Source organism: Symphalangus syndactylus, chromosome 23 (assembly GCF_028878055.3).
Source record: "Symphalangus syndactylus isolate Jambi chromosome 23, NHGRI_mSymSyn1-v2.1_pri, whole genome shotgun sequence".
In the NCBI taxonomy this organism is placed as follows: Eukaryota; Metazoa; Chordata; class Mammalia; order Primates; family Hylobatidae; genus Symphalangus; species Symphalangus syndactylus.
Window position 1 is genome coordinate 65,512,725 of NC_072445.2, and position 26,536 is coordinate 65,539,260.

A 26,536-nucleotide genomic window follows, 5' to 3' on the forward strand; every position below is an offset into this window, starting at 1 on the left:
TGGAAAAAAACTTTAAATGTGACAACCTGTACATTATAGAACCAAAAAACTTTAGAGGGATCCCCTAAAATACAGAACTTAATTGGACCCTATTAAGGGTCCCACTAATAAAGGAAGAAAATGATTAGATAGAGGCTTCTGAAGGAGAGTGGAAGAGAAGAGATTTAAGAGCCTTCCTTCACATTTCTGCCGATCATCCTGATAACTACAGAGTTCTCTTTATCTTTGACACAGCATAACTTCTGGATTACTTCACTAGATCACAAAGTGACATTACTAATTTTTTAAAAAAGTTTTAAATAAAATACACCACTTTAGATTGTGGTTAACTTTAATATTTTAAAAATAAAATAGAAAATCTCAGGAAATATTGTACAAAGTGATAGACTATATCAATGGACAGCTGTAAATGCAAATCTTCTCACATCTGGTCATGTCACTTAAACTTAATACCTTTGTGGCATCCTTTCAATTACACCTTTGGCAAAAGGGCAAATTTCTACTACACACCCACAATTAACCAGAAACAGGACTAAACTTGTTGGGGAAGAGTGACAGAGCAGCCAGAAGGCAGAGCACCGACCTAGATTTTTAAGTAAATAAAATGCCTAGAATTTAATAAAATCACCAAACTTCACAGCTGAAAGTCACCTCAGCTGTCATCTAGCATAGGCGATTCAAGTCACGGATGAGGTGAGAAGGACCTAAGTATAACTGGCGAAACTCTAAGGTAGTGGAAGATTTCAATACGACAACCACACAGGGCCGTGGACCACTCACACAGTGTCTTCTTTGCACTCCCACAGAAGCCAGTTTTAAACTCACTCAGGGATCCCAATAAGGAGAGTCTTGAGATGTCACATCCCAATGTTCACAAATAATTTACATTCACAAACTTAAATTATAAAAATCCATCTTCTAAAATGTGGAATTCTTCCCTACCAGGCTATTTTAAAGCATACAACTATGTGGCTGTTTTACTTCAAGGGCCGTGCAATCATACCAAGAACATATATAACTTCATGATATGAAGCTGCATTAGGAGAGAAGTATATTGTTCCCAGTCACTATCAAAAGCACAGTCTGTCCCTGGACAACACAATCCACCTGACTCCAAATTGGAACTGACGAAATCTAGCTGCAAGTTGAATGGCTGTGCTTGTGTGTGACTGCTTCTTAGAAGCTGTGCACAGCACCTTTGTCTGAGACTGTCATCATGGGAGACATTTTCAAAGATACCCAGGAACTCTCTGGTTTTATTCACTTATGGCGTTATTTTGTCAGAGGTGTTTCAAAAGGGCTTTTGGCTGAGCTTCAACTGAAATGTCTTCCCATCTAGTGTTCAGTGACTTGTCACTGCAGTAGATATGAATTTTAAATATGCATATGCAGCTTTACACATCTTAGCACAAAATCAAACTGTTAGGTTATTAGCTACCTAGCTCAGCACCCTTGCCAAAACAGAAGAAAGCCTTTCTTCCTCCCAAAGGCATATGTGTTAGACAAAGTCCAGAATTGTTCTGGGAAAGGTGCTTCTGATCCAGTTATTTGTGGGCTGCTGTCGATGCTTTTCCTTCCCAGTTTCCAGCTCTTCACACATCCAAACACACACTTGGGTTCCATTCCCAGGGATGCACCCCAGCCTCGTGTCCCTTCCTTGCTCTCCTCACGCAATCCCCAGCTTGCCGATGAAAGTTTGAGGTTGTTGCCCTTATTTTCAGGCCTTCTATCTATCTGCTCAGCCCTGCTTACATTTTCCACTGTCATTCACCCCACGCAGAAAAGTATCCATCCTTTTTGTTGTCATCTCTAACAGAGAGAGATGGATGACTAGGAGAGCCTTCCCACTTCTATCTGAGAAGTGACTTCCTTTCCTTCCATCTCTATCGAATTTCTCTATAAGAAATATATCATCTGGAAATACATAAGAGACCCAGGAGGATAAGACCAACGACATTCATACTTCTATTAATACATTGTTCTTCCATTTCATCCCTTCAACAGTTCTGTGATGTAGGTATTGTTTGTACCACTTTACCAACAAAGAATATAAAGCTCAAAAAGATCACGTAACTAGCATAAATTCATATGCCTAGCTAGCCATGAGACACAGTTCAGAATTCTTGGCAATTCAAATATAGCTGACCCTCAAACAACATGGATTGAACTGTGCAGATCCACTTAAATGCAGATTCTTTTCAATAACAGTTACATTGAGTGTGCCTGCCCTTCCTGCCTCCCCTTCTGCCTCCCCTATCTCTTCTACCTCTGCCACCCCTGAGAAGGCAAGACCAACCCTCCTCTTCCTCCTCAGCCTATTCAACATGAAGATAATAATAAAGATCTTCAGGATGATCTACTTCCACTTAATAAATAGTAAATACATTTTCTTTTCTCATGATTTTCTTAATAACATTTTCTTTTCTCTAGTTTATTGTAATACAGTATATAATGCCTATAACACATAAAATATGTGTTAATCAACTGTTTATGTTATCAGTAAAGCCTCCAGTTAACAATTAGTAGTTAAGCTGGGGGAAGTCAAAAGGTATACGGGAATTTTCAACTGACTGAGGGAGGGTAATCAGTGCCCCCAAAGCCCTCCCATTGTCCAGGGGTCAACTGCATTTCTCAGTAGGGTGTGGTGGCTCACGCCTATGATCCTAACACTCTGGAAGGCCAAGGCGAAAGGATCACTTGGGCCCAGGAGTTTGAGAGCAGCCTGGGCAACATGACAAGACCCTGTCTCTACAAAAAAAAAAAAAAATTATTTAATAAATTAGCCGGGTATGGTGGCACACACCTGCAGTCCCAGCTACTGGGGAGCTGAGGCAGGAGGACTGCATGAGCCCAGGAGTTCAGGCTTCAGTGAGCCAGGAGCACATCACTGCACTCCAGCTTGGGTGACAGAGTGAGACTCTGCCTCACTAAAAAAAAAAAAAAAAAAAAAAAAAAAAAAAGAAAAAGAAAAAGAAAAAAAAGAAAGTATACTTCTCAATCAAAGGTCCAAGATTGTTAAGTTCAAATGGTATCTCTGCAAGGACCTCCCTTAACTTCTATTTTACCTAATTGAGATTATACATCAATGTGTTTTTAAATACACAAATAAATGCATGAATAAGTAAAGCCAATAAAACACATTAGCTTAGATGGTAAAAATGAAGTATTTACAGACCCAAGGGCCAAACTTGCCCACAGTCATCTGTTTGGGGATTTTTTTTTTGGCTTTGGCTTTTTTTGTTTGTTTGTTTCCGAGACAGGGTCTCACTCTGTCGCCCAGGCTGGAGTGCCGTGGGATGATCGTGGCTTACTGGATCATCAACCTCCCAGACTCCAGTGATCCTCCTGTCTCAGGCTCCAGTGGCTCCCTGCCCCAGAGACAGCTAGGACTACAGGTGCAAGCCACTATGCCCAGCTAACTTTTGTACTTTTTGTAGAGATGAGGTTTTGCCATGTTGCCCAGGCTGGTCTCAAACTCCTGCCTCAAGTGAGCTGCCCACCTCAGCCTCCCAAAGTGCAGGGATTACAGGCATAAGCCATCGTGCCTTGCTCATAGTCTGTTTTTACAAATAAAGTTTGTTGGAACACAGCAACAGCCATTTGTTGATTTATCATCTGCAGTGGCTTTCTTGCTATCAAGGTAAGATTGAATAGCTGCTATAGAGATTGTGTGGCTCACAAAGCCTAAATACTCACTCTCTGGTCTGTTATAGAAAGGGTTTGCTGAGCCCTGTTTTAGCTTAACCTACTGAAAAATTTTTCTACACTATTAATAAAATCTTCCTAGTCACAAATACATGTAGATTATAAAGTCACAAAAAAGGAGCAAGAAAACAAATGTGGACGTGAAGTATGTTAGCACTAGTACAAAAGAAACAATCAGACCAACTATAAGAAGAGAAAATACAATAGGCCAGACTTCACAGAGATACCAATGTTGGTTTGATCCTAGGTTGATCTCTTAGGTGCCACATATCATCCTTAGAAATGTTATTTGACCCTTCTGGCCCTCAAGGTCCTCATCCGTAAAACAGAGAAAAATAATACCTATCTCATAATGAAAAGATTACACCAGATCATGTTCATCAGCTAATTAATTCATTGCCCAGTGTGTAACAGATAAGATGAGCTGAATTCAGAGCTAAAAGTGACCCAGAGATTTCTAAAGATCGGGTAACGGATGAACTAATAAAGTCATTCACTGACACAGAGAACTCAGAATGGATTTTTGTTGTTTGTTCAGATCATCTTTTGTAGAGGAAAACAGATTTGGACAAACGGAAGTTCAGTATGAATGAGATAGCCACATTACAATTTCTGTATGGCAATTCGAGTTATATTATAGTTTGGAAATGAGGTAAGACCTTAGTCCTGGAAATGTAGACCTTGGAGGTAATTTGCATAGACGTAAGAGTTAATACCACAGGCGCATATAAGAATCCATGGGAGGCTAAGAGCAAGATAGAAGTGGTCAAAAGATAGAAGATTACGTGGAACTTATCATATTTAAGGGAAGGGGATGTAAGGAGTAAGACAGAGGGGATGCAAAGGGTGCCACAGCACAGAAGTCAGGGGAAAAGACATCTAGAAGGAAACAGGGGCCTGTTTCCTGAACCCAAATACTACTCAATGTGCAATGTTTAGCATGCCGTATTATTACCACCTGCTGTTGTCTGTATTCCTACTAGACTGTGTGGTTCTTGAGAGTAGAACACACAAACATATATATATATATACACACACACATACTCTTTCTCTCCTCTCTCTCTTATATTTATCATCGTATGCCCATAATCTAGCACTACATCTGATGCTGGGTGGAAGACGCGGGAAGAAGAGAAAAAGGAAGAAAAAGAAAAGAATGGAAGGAAATTGGTCAGCAAGGTCAAACAAAACAAAGAAGGCTGCCTCTTTGGTAGGGGCAGTAAAGAACTATTTAAAAACTCAATAGACTGAAGAGACAACTCACAGAATGGGAAAAGTTTACAAGCCATGTATCTGGGAAAAAGCTAATGTCCAAAATATATAAGGAACTCATGCAACTCAACAGCAAGAAAGCAAATAACTTAAAAATGGGCAAAGGGGCTGGGCGAGGTGGCTCAGGCCTGTAATCCCAGCACTTTGGGAGGCTGAGGTGGGAGGAGCATGAGGGCAGGAGAACAAGACCATCCTGGCTAACACGGTGAAACCCCATCTCTACTAAAAATATAAAAAATTAGCCGAGTATGGTGGCAGGCGCCTGTAGTCCCAGCTACTTGGGAGGCTGAGGCTGGAGAATGGTGTGAACCCAGGAGACAGAGCTTGCAGTGGGCCGAGATCGTGACACTGCACTCCAGCCTGGGCGACAGAGTGAGACTCTGTGTCAAAAAAAAAAAAAAAAAAAGAAAGAAAGAAAAAAGAAAAAATGGGCAAAGGATCTGGATAAACATTTCTGAAAAGAAGACATATAAATGGCCAACAGGTATGTGAAAAAAAAATCCTCAAAATCACTAGTCATCAGAGAAATGCAAATCAAAAGCACAATGAGATAGATACCACTTTACACCTGTTAGAATCGCTTTACCAAAAAGAAAAGGTAAGTGCTGGTGAGGATGTGGAGAAAAAGGAACCATTGTACACTGTTGGGGGAATTTAGAGGAGTATAACCATTATGGGAAATAGTATGGAGGTTCAAAAAAATTAAAAAATATAACTATTAATATATGATCCAGCAATCCCACTTCTGCGTATATAACATAGGAAATGAAATCTGCATGTCAAAGAGACATCTGCACCCCCTTCTTCACTGCAGCATTATTCACAATGGCCAAGATATGGGATCCACCTAAATGTCCATCAACAGATGAGTGCATAAAGAAAACGTGATGTATGTATACAATAGAATATTATTCAGCCTTTAGATAGAAGTAAATCCTGTGATTTGTGACAAGGATGAACTAGGAGAACTCTCGCTCTCTCTCTCTGAATCTTACTTTCCCTATATTTCTCAACGTGAAAATAACATATACCTTGCATCGGTAATAAGAGTATTAAACAACAATGAAGGTAAAAAACATAACACAGTATCTTGAAGGAATATAACAAGTACTCAATAAATGGCAGCTATTATCATTATTATTATTATTTCTATCATTACTATTGGGATACAGCTGCCTGGAATGTCCAAACAGTGGGCATGGTGGTCAAGTCCACTTCTCTACAAGTCTGCTCTAAGAAGTAACATTTCAAAAGGTATCTGAAGCATCTGTTACATGGTCATGGATCACATTTGGATTATTGTGCTTGTTTTTCATTTCGGACACATTCAGAATGCTGTAAGCATTCTTTATCACTATAAAGCGGCACAATGACAACAACTAGTAAAATACTGAATAAATGTTTGTTGTTAGAATGAATGAGTTTTATAATGGTTTCAACAGTCCTTTCAACCTCCCTCATTCTTCTGTGTAAAGAAAACATTAAGTAGTACACAAACTGTACTGGACTGATCATTTCCCTAAAGCATAATTAGGTAAGGGAAATAGCCAATGGTGAGCAAGCATAACCCATATATGGTCACCACTATACAAAAGTGTTCAAGCACAATCCATAACCACCAGATGCAATACTCACACATTTCTATCAAGAAAAAATGAAGCTTGGTTCAGTCAACATGGTTGCACATTTTATTCTACTAAATAATGGTGGGAAAATGGCCAACTTCCATTAACTTTTACTGATACAAAGGCAAGTCAAGAGAATGCTTTTTTGTTCCTGCTGACTAGTATGAACAAAAAGAGAAGGGCTATAAGCAGGCAGTTTCCTGTATTACTCGTGAGGGTGTTATTGGCACAACCTTTCTAGAAAGCAATTCAGCACTATCAAGAGACTTAAAACTGTTCATACCCTTTGACAGGGTAGTTACCCTTCCAGGAATTTATCACAAGGAAATAATGTAAATGAAGACAGAAGTTAAACACAAAGAACTTTCATTACAGTATTATTTATAATAGAAAAAAAATTATACGCCACATAAATGTCCCACAACAAGGGAATGATTAAGCAAATTATGGGAGACCATACAATAAAATATTATGCAGTCATTAAATATAATGGTTGCAAAGAGTTTTAATGATATAACTATATAAAGTGATAAACAGGATATAAAATTGTATGTATGATATGATCTTAACTCTATAAATATATACCTACCTATAAACACATGCATAGGATATTTAGAAACCATGAGAAGATCTAGCCAAAAGATTTCATAGCAATTATCCCTGCTACTTATTTTCTATTTTATGTATTTATATTTCCAAATATTCTAAATAGACATTCATTATATTTTAAATTAAACTTTAAAACCATTGTCCTATCTGACCAAGTTTCAACTGGGCTCTTACTTTCTGTGGCTCCTTTGGTTCAGGTAATATAAGCATTCTCTAGCCTGATCTTGTCTGTTTGACTAAAAATGTCTTCAATACTGGCATCAATTTTTCTAAATTCAGAACATTGTCCTTCTACTAACATAACATGATAAATTTTAAACTGTACAAGCTCAGCTCCTGATCCTGGTTACCCTATCCAGACCTTGTTTCTGAGAGGGAAGACAAAATTTTTAAAAGTTCACATGCAAATGAAATCAATTATCAGGGACAAGGTCATACATTATCTACATATCTACCTTGGAGAATACTTGGGGGTTATTCTTAGAGGGACTTTGTGTAATACGCAAATAATAAGATCACCAGGAAGCCAGCTTGGATGCATAGAAGAACAGAATATGCTGGGTCTACAAATTCTGGAACTAACTGGGCACCAGGGAAACCTATCTCCCACTAGCTTTGTTGAAATCAATATAAATAAGCTGGATGTTTAAAATGGAAATACATTTTTCATGCCAAATGACCCAGGCAGTAATTACCTGCAGACATGTGTACCTCTCCCACTAGAAAATAAGACTTTGAGGGCAGGAGCCATTCATTTGATTGTTTCTATAAGGTGGTCAGGCACAGGAAGTAAGTGCCCAAAGAAACTGCTTCTTCCACGAATGAATGAATGAAAAAAGTGAATGAATGGCTCTCATACCACACTGCTACAATTGTTTCTAGTGAGCTCAAGAAAAACAAGTTGCATAGTACCATTCAACCAATATAAGGCCAAATGAACAGTGCATTTTGAAATCATTAATTTGAAGTAACATGAAATGCCTGGGAGAAAATGTTAATATACAGTTGTACCGAGAGCATCTCACACCCTTTTCTTGAGTTTCATCCATTTAGACTCAATTATTAATTTTTAGAGAATTTGGTGTACCTAATTTCTAGAAATGATTGCAGGCCCTGATACAATGACATTGCTTCTAGACTAGGCACTTTAACAGCCTTGAAGAAGTGAATAACCTCTTTTCTGTGATGATTCATCAGGGTATGTTTTTCTGATTGATTCTGGAGCAAGTAAGTGACAAAAGAGGCGCCCTCCAGGCAGGAAGCTGCAGCTCCCGCACATGGGAGTGTCTACAGCCCAGAACCCCAGCAGCCCCTTACCATTCACAAATGCTCTTGGCTTCCATGGATAAATGTAAGTATTTTTAGGTCAAATGGCTATTTACTTATCTATCATTGGTCTCAACAATGTATTTAAGGCATGGTTTATAACCATCAGCAAGAGTTTGGCACTGGATTTCACTGCCCGGGGCACATGGCTTCTACAGGTTGGCAAAGGCCCAACACAATATTAATGAGTATGCCATTTGTCAAGACAATTATGCAAGCACTTGGCAACTGCATGAAGAGGGCAAGCCTTATGAGAGACAGTGCCAGGGCATATGGATCAGAGAGCCCAAGAAATCCTTTGACACTTTAGTCTTCTTTTGTAATAGCTACCTTTTGTGCAGACAATGTCTTTTTAAAAACTTAAGTCTAATGGGGAAAAAAGTAGTGAGGGAAGCAATTCTAAAACAATTATTATCTCAATATACAATGCCATCTTCCCCATTAAGAAGAGATATCTTGGCCGGGCGCAATGCCTCACGCCTGTAACGCCAGCACTCTGGGAGGCCGAGGTGGGCGGATCACCCTGAGGTCAGGAGTTTGAGAATGGCCTGGCCAACATGGTGAAACCCGGACCGTACTAAAAATACAGAACTTAGCTGGGCACAGTCGCGCACACCTGTAATTCCAGCTACTGGGGAGGCTGAGGCAGGAGAATAGCTTGAACCCGGGAGGCAGAGGTTGCAGTGAACCAAGATTGCACCACTGCACTCCAGCCTGGATGACAGAGCAAGCCTGCATCTCAAAAAAAAAAAAAAAAAAAAAAAAGATATCTTTTCATCACTATAATTTGGTTGAGAAATGACTATCAATACTATTCTTTGCTAATAAATGCCATATGTCCAAGAAGGAGAGATTTGAAGGTGTTCTGTCACACTGGAAACGTCTATACCCATGAGAAACATATCTTGTGACAAACACAAAAACAAATGGAAAAATATAACTTTTAGAAGTTTTTTTTTTAGACACAAATCATAGTACTTAGTTCCAAAAGAAATCCGTTTTGCTGTCCTAAGTCAAAAGGTTAAAATCTGTAATTAAATGAATACATAAGAGAATGACTACAGACCAAAGAAACTGCAAAATTAGTCTGAAGATAACTGTCTAAAGATATCACCGTATTTGGAATTGTAGTGATCCCCAGTCATTCTTTTGCTTTTTTAACTTTCAAAAATATATTCAGTTAAAATTAAGTTCACGTTACCAATATCCATTTGTACCAATGCTTTCTGAAACATATCAGGGAAAAAAATTCCTCTCAATAAATGGAAAAAGCACAATACATACTCTGGCCTTCTCTCTCTCACACACACAAAAATATCAAAACCACCCTCATGTTTTTTAGCATCTCAACAAAATCATTTATTTTTGTTTTTAACAAATGGTATTAACTAAACTATAGTTCTACATATTCCATATTTGGGGAATGTTGGCATAATTAATTATCCATGATATTCAGCATTTAAAAGAATTTTATAATAATCTTACTATGTACATATATATAACAGTTTTTAAATTAAAAATATTCAGCTAATGAGAAAGAATCAAGTTTTCCCCCACAAACAATTTAGCAAGCAGAATAGTTATGGCAAGTAAAATAAAAAATTTTTTTAAATCAACCCTCTAAACCGCATATTAAAAACTATTTTAAGCAATTAAAAACATTACTGTGCTACAGAAGAAATAGCCTCCAGGTTAAAAATTCTTTTCTCTTGAATATTCTAAATAAACTATTTATAAGATTCTCTAAATGAAGTCACTGCACATAAACTCCTGGCTCTTGACTGTAGTGCAGCAATTACACAAAGGTTTTGTCAGTCTTTACACTCACAATTAGTAAGTAGAGTCTAACAGCCTGAAATATTTCTCTACCTACAAATGGTAAAGGAGAATCATCTTCTCTATGAGGCCTTTTCTTCATTACTTCTTTCTTTTAATCCTTATAACACCACTACGAAAGACAAACATCAATCTGTGAAAATCATGCCAACTGACCAAAGTACTTAAGTGGCAGTACCAGGATTCGAACCAGGTTCACCTGACTCCTACCTGGTTCCAGTCTACCCCTGCTGTTTCCATTGCCTGCCCTCTCCTAATGAATATTAGCCTACCTTGCACTTTTCAATAGATGTAGTCCTAGTAAGTTCTTGATAAAATTTCTTTTTAAGTCAAAACACATCTTCCCATTGACATGATCTGTAATTCCGGAGATGTTTTACCTCTCTGCAAACCGTAACTTATCCTACATGCTCTCCTCGGGGAGAACTGAGCCATCTCTTCTCTCTTCCCAATTGTCTTCTGTACACACTTCACTCATGGCACATAAAACACTCACTAAACCTGCTAGTTAGGGTGCTAGTCCATCTGTCAGATCTCAAGCAACTTGAGGTCAGGGACAGTATGTCCTCAAGTTGCTTCAGACAATGTTTCGGACAATAGGTCTGTCCTTAAAAGGAATGTTTTTCCAGGCCGGGTGCGGTGGCTCACCCTTGTAATCCCAGCACTTTGGGAGGCCTAGGTGGGCGGATCATGAGGTCAGGAGATCGAGACCACAGTGAAACCTCGTCTCTACAAAAAATACAAAAAATTAGCCGGGCGTGGTGGCGGGCGCCTGTAGTCCCAGCTACTCGGAGAGGCTGAGGCAGGAGAATGGTGTGAACCCGGGAGGCGGAGCCTGCAGTGAGCCGAGATCGCACCACTGCACTCCAGCCTGGGTGACAGAGCAAGACTCAGTCTCAAAAAAAAAAAAAAAAAAAAAAGGAATGTTTTTCCAAATCAAATGGAGCAAACCTATTATGAACGTTTATGTTATAAATTTCCAAATCACTGTTTAGCTAAGAAAAGATACCATTTATTTAACTCACAGTGATTATTTCCAAAGCTCCATTTTCTCCCCATAATGGATCTAGTGACAAAGTAGTTGAAAAACTAAAGCACAGCACTGGAGTTCATTTAGCAAGTACTTCGAAAAGATGGACATCAAATAACTTTTTATTTTATAATTCAGAGTAGGCTGTTCTATGAATGGTAAGTCATATCCTGAACATAGTGGCAAGATTGCTAGAAGAGTGGAATTCAGGCCTACAGATCAGAGTTCCATTAACCCCAAACAGCCCCATCATACTGTGCTCTCTGCTAAAATTCCCGTTTAAAAAAAAAAAAATAGCCTTCCACTTCTCTATAATCTTTGTAGGTCTGTTGTAAGGATTAGCAATACATGAAATCATTTAGTTGAAATTGCAAAGCATATAAGAAATAATACATATGCCGTCCATTCTTCTTATCTGCAGTATAGTCTATAAAGTTGCTATGACCACTAAATTAGCAAACAGTGAAGTGCTGCTCCGAGGGGAAATATACAGTTGGTTTCCCGCAAGCCTCTGGTCACATTTTTGTCAACTAATCATTACATAATTCTGTCTTCTGTGTGTTTCTGTTTAAAAATATTTAATACATATTATTGACTCATTAACATTGCACTCATAGCCAATAGCACTATAACTCATACTTAAACGAAGCTCTTCACATACATGTTTTCTCTGTAAGGCACATCACAGCCTTCTTGCACTTAGAGACACTATACAGCACTTCGGTCAGGTCTATCTGTCTAATCTATCTAATCTATCTATCTATCATCTATCTATCTATCATTTGACAGTCTCGCTCTGTCACCCAAGCTGGAGTGCAATGGCACGATCTCAGCTCACTGCAACCCTCTGCCTCCTAGATTCAAGTGATTCTTGTGCCTCAGCCTCCCAAGTAGCTGGGATTACAGGTGTGCACCACCACACCCGGCTGATTTTTTGTATTCTTAGTAGAGATGAGGTTTCACCATGTTGGCCAGGCTGGTCTTGAACTCCTGGCCTCAAGTGATCTGCCCACCTCGGCCTCCCAAAGTGCTGCAATTATAGGCGTAAGCCACAGCGCCCGGCCGTCTCGTCATTTTTAAACAGCAAAATCACCAACAGCACAGAAAGGCGTGAAATGTGACACTACATAGACCATGAAAAGGACACTTGTTTACAGTTTGAGAGCTGAACAAGGCAGAACATCACCGTGTTCAACCTCAGCCAGGAACGTGCACATCGGGCAAGTCAGATTTATTCCCCCTGTTGTGCACATCTCTGTAAATGCCCATGAAAGCACCTCAAGTGCTTATGTTGAGGTTAAAAACAGATTTTAGAGAGCAGGCAAATTCACAAGTACAGAATCCGTGAATAATATTGGGTTGAGTGTATATCAAGAAATTGATCACAGTAGGTGTCTCCAAGGAAGAGAATGATGTGGCTGGGAGACAGCAGGGAAAGAAATTTATGTTTTACCATTTGACTTTCTAACCTTTCGCATGTTATACTGTGTGTGTGCATGTGTGTCTGTGTGTGTGTGTGTGTGTGTGTGAATATTATGACCACTGCTCAGAAAACAGCATTATAAATCTAAAAAGGCTGGGCATGGTGGCTCACGCCTATAATCCCAGCACTTTGGGAGGCCGAGGCAGGCGGATCACAAGGTCAGGAGTTCAAGACCAGCCTGGTCAGCATGGTGAAACCCCATCTCTACTAAAAATACAAAAAAATTAGCCAGGCATGGTGGCATGCACCTGTAGTCCTAGCTACTCAGGAGGCTGAGGCAGAAGAATCACTTGAACCCAGCAGGCAGAGGTTGCAGTGAGTTGAGATCACGCCTGGGTGACAGAGTGAGACTTTGTCTCAAAAAAAAAAACTAAAAAAAGTAAAATTATCCTTTGGGCTCAAACAGTAAAAGGGAAGCAAAATAAAATTAAAAATATGAAAATAGAAAGAAGTAAATTCAAAAATGAAAAAATCACAAATATTTACAGTCTCTCTAAATAGAGGAAAACGAGGGCAGACTCCCATGGTGGAGGAATCACACAGAGAATTATTTAAAAGCAAAGAATCCCATGACTCTCAATTCACACCAAAGGAGGTGGGAGCCACAGGAAGTGGGACACAAAATGAAAGTATTTTTAAAATAATTACGTAGTAAGGACTAAGCTTTACACACAAGTTATTTTTCCCAGGAAATTTAAACTTCTTATTTTAAATAACACTTAAAATAATTTTGAATACAACAGTAGTTCTCAAAATACAGTCCCCAGACCAGTGACATCAACATCACCAGAGAGGATGTTAGATTCTCAAGCCCTACCCTAGACCCAAAAAATAGGAACTCTGGGGCAGGGCACATCAGTCTGTACCCTAATAACCCTTCAGGGTGATTCTCATGCCAGCTACGACTTGAAAACCACTAGCATAGGCCGGGCGCAGTGGCTCACGCCTGTAATCCCAGCACTTTGGAAGGCCGAGGCATGTGGGTCACGAGGTCAGGAGATCGAGACCATCCTGGCTAACATGGTGAAACCCCGTCTCTAGTAAAAATACAAAAAATTAGTCAGGCGAGGTGGCGGGCGACTGTAGTCCCAGCTACTCGGGAGGCTGAGGCAGGAGAATGGCGTGAACCCGGGAGGCGGAGCTTGCAGTGAGCAGAGATCGTGCCACTGCACTCCAGCCTGGGTGACAGAGCGAGACTCCGTCTCAAAAAAAAAAAAAAAAAAAAAAGGAAACCACTGGCATAGAAATCCACTGAAACGTTACTGTACTATTAAACAGAGGATATAAACATATTCTAAGCTTTTTTCAATGACCATAGTAATCCTTTAAGAAAATCTGCATTCTGTGCAATCACAGATTTTTAGCGTTTTCATTTTTGCCCCTTTGATTTCGGTTGGTCAGCAGATCCTCTACTGCTATTATAATAATAGTACTCAGCTCCGCCATCCCCTCTGAGGCTAAGGCTTTCATGCTGTTGTAAGCTATCTGGGAAGCAAAATAATTAAGCTCATGAGAACTGAATGCTAAGTAGTTTCAGTGAAATTGGATAAAGAGCTAGAGAATATGGTGTCTGGTTTTAGTGTAAGAGGATTGAAATGGCCATGTTTTATCCTTAGAGGCTTTGAATTCTCAGTCCTGGGCTCTGCTCCAGAGGATGACATGGAGAGAAAACTAATCTCTAGATGAGATGGAGATGTTAACATAGTAAGATTTGGGAGGAAAAAAAAAAAAAAGATTTTATCACTTAGACCAGAATATATGTTTGTGACCACTGTTAAAAGAAATCACTTAAAAAAAAAAAAAAGCAGCGAACAGGGGATGAAAAGCCTGGTTTGTCCTTCTGCCTTAGGCTTTGGTTCTGTCACAGTCACTATCACACCTGAGAAAGGACAGCTCTCTGGAATACCTACAGTATGAGAAAAAAATATCTGCAAACTGTACATCTGACAAGGGGTTAATATTCAGAATATCTAAGAAGCTCAAACAACTCAATAGCAAAAAAAAACCAAAACACCAAATATTACAATTTTAAAACAGGTAAAAAAAATCTGAAGAGACATACAAATGGCCAACAGATACATGAAAAACTGTTCAACATCATAAATCACCAGGGAAATGCAAATCAAAACCACAGTAAGACATCACCTTGCGCTGGTTAGAATGGCTACAAAAAATCAATCCTGGCAAGGATGCAGAGAAGAGGAATCCTTATACACTGTTGGTGGGAATGCAAATTAGTACAGCCACTATGGAAAACAGTAAGTAGCTTCCTCAAAAAACTAAAAGTAGGACTTCTATATGACCCAGCAGTCCCACTATGGAGTATGCACCCAAAAGAAATGAAATCAGTATGTCAAAAATGTATCTGCACTCCCATGTTTCTTGCGGCACTATTCACAATAGCCGAAAAATGGAATCGACCCAAGTATCTATCAACAGATAAGTGAATAAGGAAAATGTGGAATATATACACAATGAAATACTATTCGGCCATAAAAAAAAGAATTAAATTGTCATTGACAGCAACATGGATGAATCTATAGCACATTATGTTAAACGAAATGAGCTAGGCACAGAAAGACAAAAATCACACAATCTCACTCATGCAGGTGCTAAAGAAGGTGATCTCACAGAAGAGTAGAATAGTGGACAGCAGAGGCTGTTGAAGGGAAGCGTGACTGGGAGAGACTGGTTAACATGTACAGGGCCACAGACAGGAAAAATAAGTTCTGGTGTGCTACTGTGCAGAAGGGTGACTATCGTTAACAATATTGTATGGCATAATTTCAAAATATCTAGAAGAAGGGATTTTGAATGTTTTCACTACAAAGAACAAATGAATGTGTGAGATGATAGAAATGCTAAATATCCTGATTTGATCATTACACAATGTATATGTATCAAGGCATCTCACTGTACCCCGTACATAAGTACGATTACGTGTCAGTTAAAATAAAAATAAAAATTAATCCAGGAAGAAGGGAGGGAGGGAAGGAGGAAGGGAGGGCAGAAGGATGGAACGCTCTCAAGGCTAGTCAAGCAAGTAATTACATCTCAAAAGAAATGTAAAATTTACAGTTAGAGGAAACTGAGAGATGAGTTAGATCAACCAGAGGGCATTTACTAGATGAGGAAACCAAGGCCCAGAGCTGGTCTTCTCTGCAGAGGCAGTGCTGACTGGAGGTAACTGAGGACAAAGCCTCAGGCCTTCCTTTCTCCCTTCCTGCTCACCTAGTGCTCTCTAATGACCCACCCATTGCATCTCCCTTCACACAAAGGAAGCACCAGCATGAGGCACTGACATAGTGACAAGCCACACACCTGAGCAGAGTGGGCATGACGTACTTCAAGTTAGAGTTTAAGATTTCAGAAAAAAATCAATGCTCATCTTCTGGTTGGGAAGCATTTTTTTTTTTTAAGGCTCCCTCCCAGAAATCAAAGTGAACTTCAAAGAACATCATGACAGTCGATCACCTATCAGATAAATCAGGAGTGTCCAATCTTTTGGCTTCCTTGGGCCACATCAGAAGAATTGTCTTTGGCCACACATAAAATACACTAAGACTAATGATAGCAGATGAACTAAAAATTAAAAAAAAAATCACAAAAAAAAAAACTTAAAGTTTTAAGGAAGTTTATGAATTTGTGTTGAGCCACATTCAAAGCCATCCTGGGCCACATGCTGCCCACAGGCCATGGGCTGAACAAGCCTGATATAAATGAAGGGTGGAGATAAGCTGTTTTCAAATCTCTATTTCCAGAGGTTTACTCTAGTAGACATGGTGGCATCTTTTTATAGAGATAGCAAAAGTGTACTGCCCCTAACACAATATGGTAGAACAAGAAACAGTTGTTATTCCTAATTAGAAACAACTTGACTGTCCAACGCTAAGGGGCTTGTGCAATAAAGTACGGTGCAGTGATGTGTGAATTAAGATAGTTTTTTGACATTGTGCAGTGGTCACAATATAAAGCAGCTAAAAATTACACACATCTCATGATATCATCTTTATTTGGTATGTATGTAGCTGTGTCTTATGCTATAAAAAAATACCAGAAGAGCTCATAAAGAAATTAACAGTGGCTTATGAGATTATGGCAATCCATCTGATTTCCCCCACCCTGCTTTTATGCACTGAATTTCTGTAATCGAGGAAAGTAAGAAATGTAGTTTGTTGTGGGGGGGATCAGTTAATCTCTGTCAATATTCTATCAAAGAACATCTGAAAATCTTCTATAAGCTATTACAAGAAACATATCACAAATATGTGTTTTGGAGACTGGTTTTCCTGGGTTTGCTAAATTTCGGGGCCAGCTGTCATAGTACTGTGAAAAGACATGCTCCTGCAATCTACAAAAAAAGAAAAATTAGTTTTGTATCTCCCTGTCCAGTCCCTTTGTTTGGTCATATGGCTTACTGCTCTCATAAAAAGTAAAAGCATGTATTCATGCATTAAATCAATCATTCACCATATTTGCATAAAATGGCTTATATATACGAGCTACAAAAGCAAGTAGCTGGTATTGAAGATGAACAAATAATGGCCCTATGCTCCAGTTCACAGGCTGGTGGAGACAACTCTGTGGAGTACAGAGAAACAACTATAGCCTTGATGCTCTCTGAAATTATACATTCTTCCTGGGGTAATACCCTACCACCCATATGGCTCTGAATCTCAAATATTTATATCTAGACATGTACTCACTTTTTGAATTTTCAGAACCTATCAGTGAATTTGGCAGAAAGTAACAACTTACTAAATGATGAGTATGTAAACGACTAAATGAGCAAATATACAACAAGCTAGAAGAAACCCCAGCTCTCCAGAGGAATTAGCTTTGAAGGGGATTTTTTTAATGAAACTTTTCATTTGAACATAACTATAGATTAACATGCAGTTGTAATTAAATAATACAGAGCAATTCCATGGACTCTTTACCCAATTTCTCCCCATGATAACATCTGGCAACACTAAAGTACAATATCACAACCAGGATATTGACACAATATCAATGGTATTGATATATATACATGATCCATTTTGGGCTAATTTTTACACAAAGTGTGAGGTTTAGGTCAAAGTACACTGTTTTTCCTAGGGATGTCCAAATGTTCCAGGACAATCTCCTGAAGTGGGTAGCCTCCCTCTACTGAATTGCTTTTAGACTTTTGTCAAACCTAAATTGGGCATATTTATGGGGATCTACTTCTGGATTCTCTATTCTGTTCCACTGATCTCTGTGTCTAACCTTTCACAAATGCCACATTGGCTTAGTTACTATAGCTATGGCAGATATGAACATCAGTTAAAGTGATCCTACTGACTACGGTTTTTTTTTAATTTTAGTTATTCTAGAAACAATGTCTTTCCAAACAAAACTTAAAAACAGCTTGTGTATAAAAAAATCTTGCTGGGGCTGGGCACAGTAGCTCATGCCTATGACCCCAGCACTTTGGGAGGCTGAGGCAGGAGGAATGCTTGAGACTAGGAGTTTGAGATCAGCCTGGGCAACAGAGTGAGACCCCAACTCTACAAAAAAAAAAAAAAAATACACCAGGCATGGTGGTGCACACCACGTAGTCCCAGGCAAGAAAGAAAGAACGAATGAATGAACCTTGCTGATTCCAAAGAGAATAGTAAAGAAAAGGTAGGGGTGGGGTAAGAGCAACTGTACAATGGAGAAATCTGACGAACACTACACTGCCAGGTGATCAAAGTGACCATCTGCAGCAATAAGTTTTGTTGATAGTAATGGACCCATGATATGCTGTGATGAAAATAATGGCCCTTTACAATTGTGATCCTTCCAAAGGAAAAACAACAACAACAACATATAACTCCAGTCTAAAAATGAGAAAAACATCAGAAAGATCTAACTGACAGACATTCTACTAAACACCTGACAGGTACTCCTTTAAATTGTCAAAGTCATCAGAAACAAGGAAAGTATAAGAAACAGTCACAGTCCAGAAAAGATTACTGACTAAATGTAATGTAGCATCCTGGAATGGAAAAAGGGTATTAGGTTAAAAAATAAGAAAATCTGAATGAAGCGTGGATTTAGTTAATAATGTAACAATAGTGGTTCCTTAATTGCATCAAATGTACCAGGCTAATTTAAGACATTAGTAAAAGAGAAAGGGTGTAGAATATATGGAAACTCTCTGTATTATCTTCCCAATGTTTCTGTAAACCAAAGCCTGCTCTAAAATACAAAGTTTACTGAAATATTTACATACATTTCTAAAAAGTACTGAAGGGTTGAAATTTAGTAAGTTTAATCATTTTAACTGTATCATCGAGGATGTTTTTAAGAAAAAAAAACTTTGGTGATATTTTCATATGAATCGAATTAAACCTACAAGTCAATTAGGGAAAACTGACATCTTTAGTATGTTGAGTTTTCCAACCTGTGAGCACAATATGTCTCTCCATTTATTTAGGTCCTTTTTCAAAAATCAGGTTTTTGTAATCATCAACATACAGATCCAATATGTTTTGTTAAATATATACCTAAGTATTTCATTTCCTTGAGAGTGATTATAAATGATATTCTCTTTGGAATTTTGGTTTCCACATATTCATTGCTAATGTGAAGAAATCTCATGGATTTTTATGTGTTGCTCTTATATCCTGAAACCTTGCAGAACTCACTTACTAGTTTTAAGAGGGTGTTATGTTTTATTTTTGATAGATTACTTTGGATTTTCTATATAGACAATTATATCATTTGCAAATAGACATAGTTTTCTTTCTTCCTTTCTAATCTGAATGTCTTTTATTTTTCTTGCCTTATTGCAGTGGCTAGAACTTCTAGTATGATGTCAAGACTGGTAAAAGCAGACATCTTTGTTGCTTTCCCAATCTTAGAGGGAAAGCATTCAGTCTTTCACCATTAAATATGAGGTTAATTTAGGATTTTTATAAATGTTCTTTATCAGGTTGAAAAAGTTTGCCTCTATCCCTAGTTTGGTGAGAGTTTTTATTTGTATGAGTATTGAATTTTTCCAAATGTTTTTTCTGTATCAATTGATATAATATGATTTTTCTTCTTTAGCCTGCTGATAATGGTAGATTATATTTATTTGTCTTCAAATACTGTAAAGAAGAGTTTTAAAGGATAAAAAGAACTTTACCAGATATTCATAGAAGAGCATTTATGTTTATCTGTTTAATGTCTATCCTTACTACGCAACAAGAACCACAGTGGCACAGATTACTTATGTTTTATTTAGTACTATATACTTGATACCTATCCTAGCTGCTAGCACATAATAAGCAATCAATAAATAAAGAAGTGGCAGGCACAGTGGCTCATGCTTGTAATCCCAGCTGAGGTGGGCAGACCACGAGGTCAGGAGTTCAAGACCAGTCTGGCCAACATAGGGAAACCCCATCTCTACTAAAAATACAAAAAAGTAGCTAGCTCTGGTGGTATGCACCTGTAGTCCCAACTACTCAGGAGGCTGAGGCAGAAGAATCGCGTGAGCCCAGGAGACAGAGGTTGCAGTGAACCGAGATTGCACCACTGCACTCCAGCCTGGGTGACAGTGTGAAACTCTGTCTCAAAAAAATAAATAAAATAAATTAAATAAATAAATAAGGAAATAACACAACATACAAGTACACAGACATGAGTGTATATACATTTAGGAAATGGCCAGTAAGCCAGGGTAACAGCAGCAGAGATTATGTTGAAGGAGTGGCCAGAAGAAGGCTGAGCTCCTATCTCACAGCACACACATACATCCATTCAAGATACAGCAAAGACCTAAATGTAAAGACTAGTGACCAAATGTGCAACTTGTACAATAAAATATATGAGAATGCTTTCATACCTTAGAGTGGACAAAGGTTTCTTAGAATACAGAAAGCAATAATCATGAAAGAAAATATTGAGAGAAAATTAAAATCTTACATTCCTCAAAAGACATCTTTAGGAAAATGAATAGGGAAGCCAAAGACTGGCAAAGAATATGACACAAACTGACAGCTGGATATATGAAGAATTCCTACAACTCAACAATCAAAAGACAAACAGCTCAGTTAAAAACAAATCAACAAAAACAAACACTTCACCAGAGAAGATACAAAAAAGCTGATAAACACATGAAAAAGTGCTTGACATCATTAGTCAGCAGGGAAATGCAAATAAAAGCCAGTGGAATACCACTATTAGTTATCACCATCATTATTATTACTGTTGTTGTTGTTGTTCCAGTAGAAAAACTAAATTTAAAAAGACTGAAAACACCAAACGTCAGTGAAGATGTGGAACAGGCAGAACTCTCTTTTGTTGGTGACGTTGTAAAATGGTACAAGCTCTTCAGAAAAAGGGCTGGCAATGTTTTACAAAGCTAAAATACACCTACCGTATGATTCAGCAATTCTAATCCTAGGTATCTAACCAAGAAAAAATACTCACAAGAAAGAGTTGTACATTCACTGCATCTTTATTCATAACAGCCCCAAAATGGATGCAGTCCAGATATCCATCAACAGAAGGGTAAACAGTGGTATATTCATAAAATGGATTCCATACACACACACACACACACACACACACACACACACACACACACACACAAACTGCTATACACACAACGTGGATGAATCTCAAATAATCTCAAAAACATTTGATAAGTGAAGGAAACCAGACACAAAGAATATATATGACTCTCTTTATGGAAAGTAATAACAGATAAAACAACTTTTTTGGTTGGAAAAAAATCAGAACAATACCTACTTCTAGATGGTGTGAATGAAGACTGACCAGAAAGGGGCATGAGGGGACTTCTTGGGGTAAAGGGGATGAGTAGCATCTTGACAGAAAGTTTAAATTGCAAAGATACATACTTTTGTCAGAACTTAACAAATGGGCCAGGCACGCTGGCTCACGCCTGTAATCCCTACCCACACTTTGGGTGGCCAAGGTGGGAGGATCACCTGAGGTCAGGAGTTCAAGACCAGCCTGGCCAACATGGCAAAACCTTATCTCTACTAAAAATACAAAAATTAGCCAGGTGTGGTGGTGGGCGACTGTAATCCCAGCTACTCGGGAGGCTGAGGCAGGATAATCACTTGAACCTGGAAGGCGGAGGTTTCAGTGAGCCAAGATCATAACACTGCACTCCAGCCTGGGCGACAGAACGAGGCTCCATCTCAAAAAAATAAAATAAAATAAAAAACAACCTAATGAATGGTATAACTAAGGTCTGTGAAGTTCACTGTATGGAAATTTTACTCTAAAAAAAGAATTACAAATAAATGTTGAACTCCAGCTAATTAGTTATCATTATCTACATTTAGGGGGAATTCTGAAGCATATTTGAAACCTATAAAAAAAAATTGGTAGGCCGGGCGCGGTGGCTCACGCTTGTAATCCCAGCACTTTGGGAGGCCGAGGCGGGCGGATCACGAGGTCAGGAGATCGAGACCACGGTGAAACCCCGTCTCTACTAAAAATACAAAAAAATTAGCCGGGCGTGGTGGCGGGCGCCTGTAGTCCCAGCTACTCGGAGAGGCTGAGGCGGGAGAATGGCGTGAACCCAGGAGGCGGAGCTTGCAGTGAGCCAAGACTGCGCCACTGCACTCCAGCCTGGACGACAGAGCGAGACTCCGTCTCAAAAAAAAAAAAAAAAAAAAAAAATTGGTGGAGGATAGAGGGATAGACAGATGAATATGTGAATATAAAGCAAGTACAGCAATATGTAAATTGTAGAATCGAGGTGGTGGCTATATGAAGGTTAACTGTAAAATTTTTTCAACTTCTCCTGTATGCTTGAAAATTTTCATAATAAAATGTTGGTGGGAAAAGTAGGCACAGGATTAGATCAAGAATACAATGGTACACCCAGGAGCATGGATCTAACCCTGAATGTCAACTTTTCAAATCCTGGGGTTCTATGGATATGTCTCAGGGGATGCTCAGGGGGTGAAAGTGAAACAGGAACAGTCTCAGGGGATGCTCAGGGGGTGAAAGTGAAACAGGAACAGTCTCAGGGGATGCTCAGGGGGTGAAAGTGAAACAGGAACATAGGGCTCAGTCCCTGAGGAAACCACAGCCACTCTACTTTATTTATTTTCTAAACTGGCCCTTCATATAAAATAATTTTAATGACTCCAATGATGCAATGAAACCCAAATACACAGAAAATCACTGCTGGAGGTGATGATGAATTTTATCCACCCAAGTACTATGGGCCTCAGTGAATAAAAATGTCTTCTTCAAGAATGGTTGATTATAATATGCAGAGTCATTTTTCATATGATACACCCAAAGAAATGGAACTCAGGAAAGAACATTAAAGATCAGCTGGTTTAATATCTTGACCTTACGGATGAGAAAGTTGGGTCCTGCGAGGGAAGAGACTTCTAGGTGACTGCACGTCCCTGGTAGTCAGGGTGAGGTGGACAGGACGCCCTGGCCAGTGAGCACTGCTGATCCAGGCCTGCTCTTCCACACCACCATGTCCTGCCACCATCCCCAGTACTCCTCAAGAGTCTTTTAATGAGAATTGCTCATGGTTTCTGGTGACAAGGCATTTGAAAAATAAGGTCTGTGCTTTATAGGACAAAATGCTTCAGAAACGAAAAGTCCATTCTCTTCATAACTGCCTGTGAAAGATTATAGGCCTATTTTCTGATTTTGACACTTATTTGAAATTCAAATTCTACTGTATAACCTAATAGGAGCTGTGGAGATAATTAATACAAATGGAAAATCTCAGGGTAAAATGGGAGAATGGTGGAAAGGGAACATTCTTAAAGTTCAAGCTACTTTCCTATGCCACTGCACAGCATTTAATTGTGGGCTATTCTCAAACACAAAATGCAAACACTAACCTGAAATTATTCTGCTCTCTAAATCTCTTACCACTCATCTCTGTTCTATTCTGAACAGAGAGCATGTGGACCTCATTTTACACATGCATGCCTGAGAAGCTGTGGGTAAACTGCTACGTAAAGGAGACCTAGAACTGAACTTTTGCTGTAATCAAGATGCTGCTCTTAATTTAATGTACCTGGGGGTGAAGTGACACTCCTGCCAAACATATTCTGTTTAACTAAGTGACACTCTTGTCAAACATATTCTGCTTAACTACCAGTTTTACAATCTGTGCAGTCCTGGGTCTTTCTGAGATTTTTCAAAATCAAAAATAGCGGCTTGCCTTTAAGATTTTTCACCTCTGTAGCAGATCAAAGAGGAACATCTCTAAAAGCTGGTTACCTTCTTACTAACACCTCCAGCAAAACATCTGGTGGAAGAACAGATGCATAATAAAAATAATTATAATGCATTTTTTTTATTATTATTATTATTTCTTTAGTCACCAACAAGGCACTTCACATACATTGCCTCATCTAGTCATCATCATAATTAAAGATCAATATTACATTATACAAAGGCAACACACTGGCCAGGCATGGTGCCTCATGCCTGTAATCCCAGCACTTTGGGAGGCCAATGTGGGCAGATCACCTGAGGTCAGGAGTTTGAGACCAGCCTGGCCAACATGGTAAAACCCTATCTCTACTAGAAATACAAAAAAAATTAGTCAGGTGTGGTGTCACACAACTGTATTGCCAGCTACTCAGGAGGTTGAGGCAGGAGAATTGTTTGAACCCAGGCGGTGGAGGTTGCAGTGAGCTTGAAACCACGCCACTGCACTCCAGTCTGGGTAACAGAACAAAACTCTATTTCAAAAAAAAAAAAAAGAAAAGAAAGAGAAAAGGGGGCACTGTGGTTACATAGAGAAGAAGTGGGACTGGCAAGCATCAGAAATCCAGATCTAACTCCAATTCCCATACTTTTTTCCACTGAATCTGGCTGACGGATAAATGTCAGTTACCCAAGCCAAGCAAGCTCACTCTCACTTCACTGCCTCTGGTTAGTGGAGCAGATTTTATCAGTTGGTGCAATGTGCCCTTTCATACACACAAAGGCTTCAAGGAGATGCTTCCATAACACACTGCCTCCTCCCTAAATCACTTAAGGTCAGTACAGGTTCAGTTGTCTGTACTTGGCCTTTCAGCCCAGCAGGTTAGGAAGGTACAGTATACTCAAGAGGACAACGTGGATTATCCAAGACATAAAGAGAAGCAGCAGCAACTACTCTGAATGTGAAAAGGGGACATACCTACATCAGGGCATTCCGTCAGGTCAGTGTGATCTGTTACAAATCCCTCTCACTTCCTCTCTGGGCCTGTGTGCCTCCATCTCCAGGAACCTATTCCTCTGCAGAAATGGTATTAGCAAGCAGATACGCCCACAGGTGATAAGGTCCTTGCCTCGGCCAGCCTCTCTACAGGGAACAACTGCAGTGGCTTTCCTGAATCACAGCTTCTGACTTAGATAAACTGCATCTGGAGGCCACTTGCTCTGAGGTCACCACATCAACTGCAGTGACTTCTGTGTCGTTCGGTGAACCAAAATCTAAGCATCCATTGAGGTAAACATTTGGTGAACCAAAATCTAAGCGTCCATTGAGGTGAACACATACCCAGAAACAAGCCTCCGAAGAGAGGCACGGAAGGCACAGCTGTCACACCGCTCACAGCAAAGACAGAGGACACCTCAGAAGCAGGCAGTGCCCATTCTTAGCCATTGCCACACACAAGGACCACTTATGGCTGTGGTTAGAATTTGAGCTAATTTGTTTTTATCTTTTAAAGGGACTGGGGAGGTAAACTTCATTTCTGAAATTCTCAAGTGGTAAAACTGACACTACAGACTTGGGCAGAGAGGCACGAATATTAGTACAGTAGAAAGCTACCAAGACAAAGGTCCTCTCCCTCCCACAGGTGAATCCCCAGACAGGAACCATGTCATACCAGCTCATCCTCCACGTTCAGTCACGACACATTCCTGGAAAAGGTGATAAAAACTTAACGTACAGAAATTCAACACTAGGTTTTTACATGTTCCAGAGAACTAAAAATGTGTAAAATTTCTAGTTATAAGATGTATATTTTTATATCCAACTGTTATGGAATGCATACTTTTAAGACACATCAAGAATAACTGAAATGTAGGCCAGGCGCAGTGGTTCACGCCTGTAATCCCAGCACTTTCAGAGCCAAGGCAGGTGTATCATCTGAGGTCAGGAGTTCCAGACCAGCCTGACCAATATGATGAAACACTATCTCTACTAAAAATACAAAAATTAGCTGGGTGTGGTGGCGTGCACCTGTAATCCCAGCTACTAGGGAAGCTGAGACAGGAGAATCGCTTGAATCAGGGAGGTGAAGGTTGCAGTGAGCCGAGATCGCGCCATTGCACTCCAGCCGGGGCAACGTGAGCGAAATTCCATCTCTAAATGAATAAATAGATAAATAAATGAAATGTACAGTTTTGTCTACATTAATAAACAACAGTTTTGTCAGCAGTAGTACCATCTCTAATCGGTAAAATAAATGATTACTACCATTATGAACTGTAAGGAGATATCAATGGTCATTTCATACAGATTGGGGCAGAAATGAGTGATGTAGATTTTAATGAGGTCTTGTCTGTTTTCTTGTAAGGCATTAGCTGCCTTCTGTTGATGACGAGTCTGTAGTAAGCTGTATATCTAGCGAATAGACCTATGAACTCTTTCCCAGTATTTGAGTTCCCAGGATATTCTGATAATAATTTTCATTTCAT

At 39.3% G+C, this 26,536-nt stretch overlaps 1 protein-coding gene across 20 annotated transcripts in view; it reads right to left on the minus strand.

Moving 5' to 3' along the window:
* FARS2 (phenylalanyl-tRNA synthetase 2, mitochondrial) overlaps positions 1-26,536 on the minus strand; it is a 524,433-nt gene that overhangs the window by 389,707 nt on the left and 108,190 nt on the right. The window contains exon 1 of one of the 20 annotated variants that reach the window (XM_063632666.1): positions 3,915-3,986. The exons of the other annotated variants lie outside the window; for them this stretch is intronic. The gene's annotated coding sequence lies outside the window, so the exon portion shown is untranslated. Of the gene's footprint in view, positions 1-3,914; positions 3,987-26,536 lie in introns of those variants that run through there. 20 annotated transcript variants of the gene reach the window in all.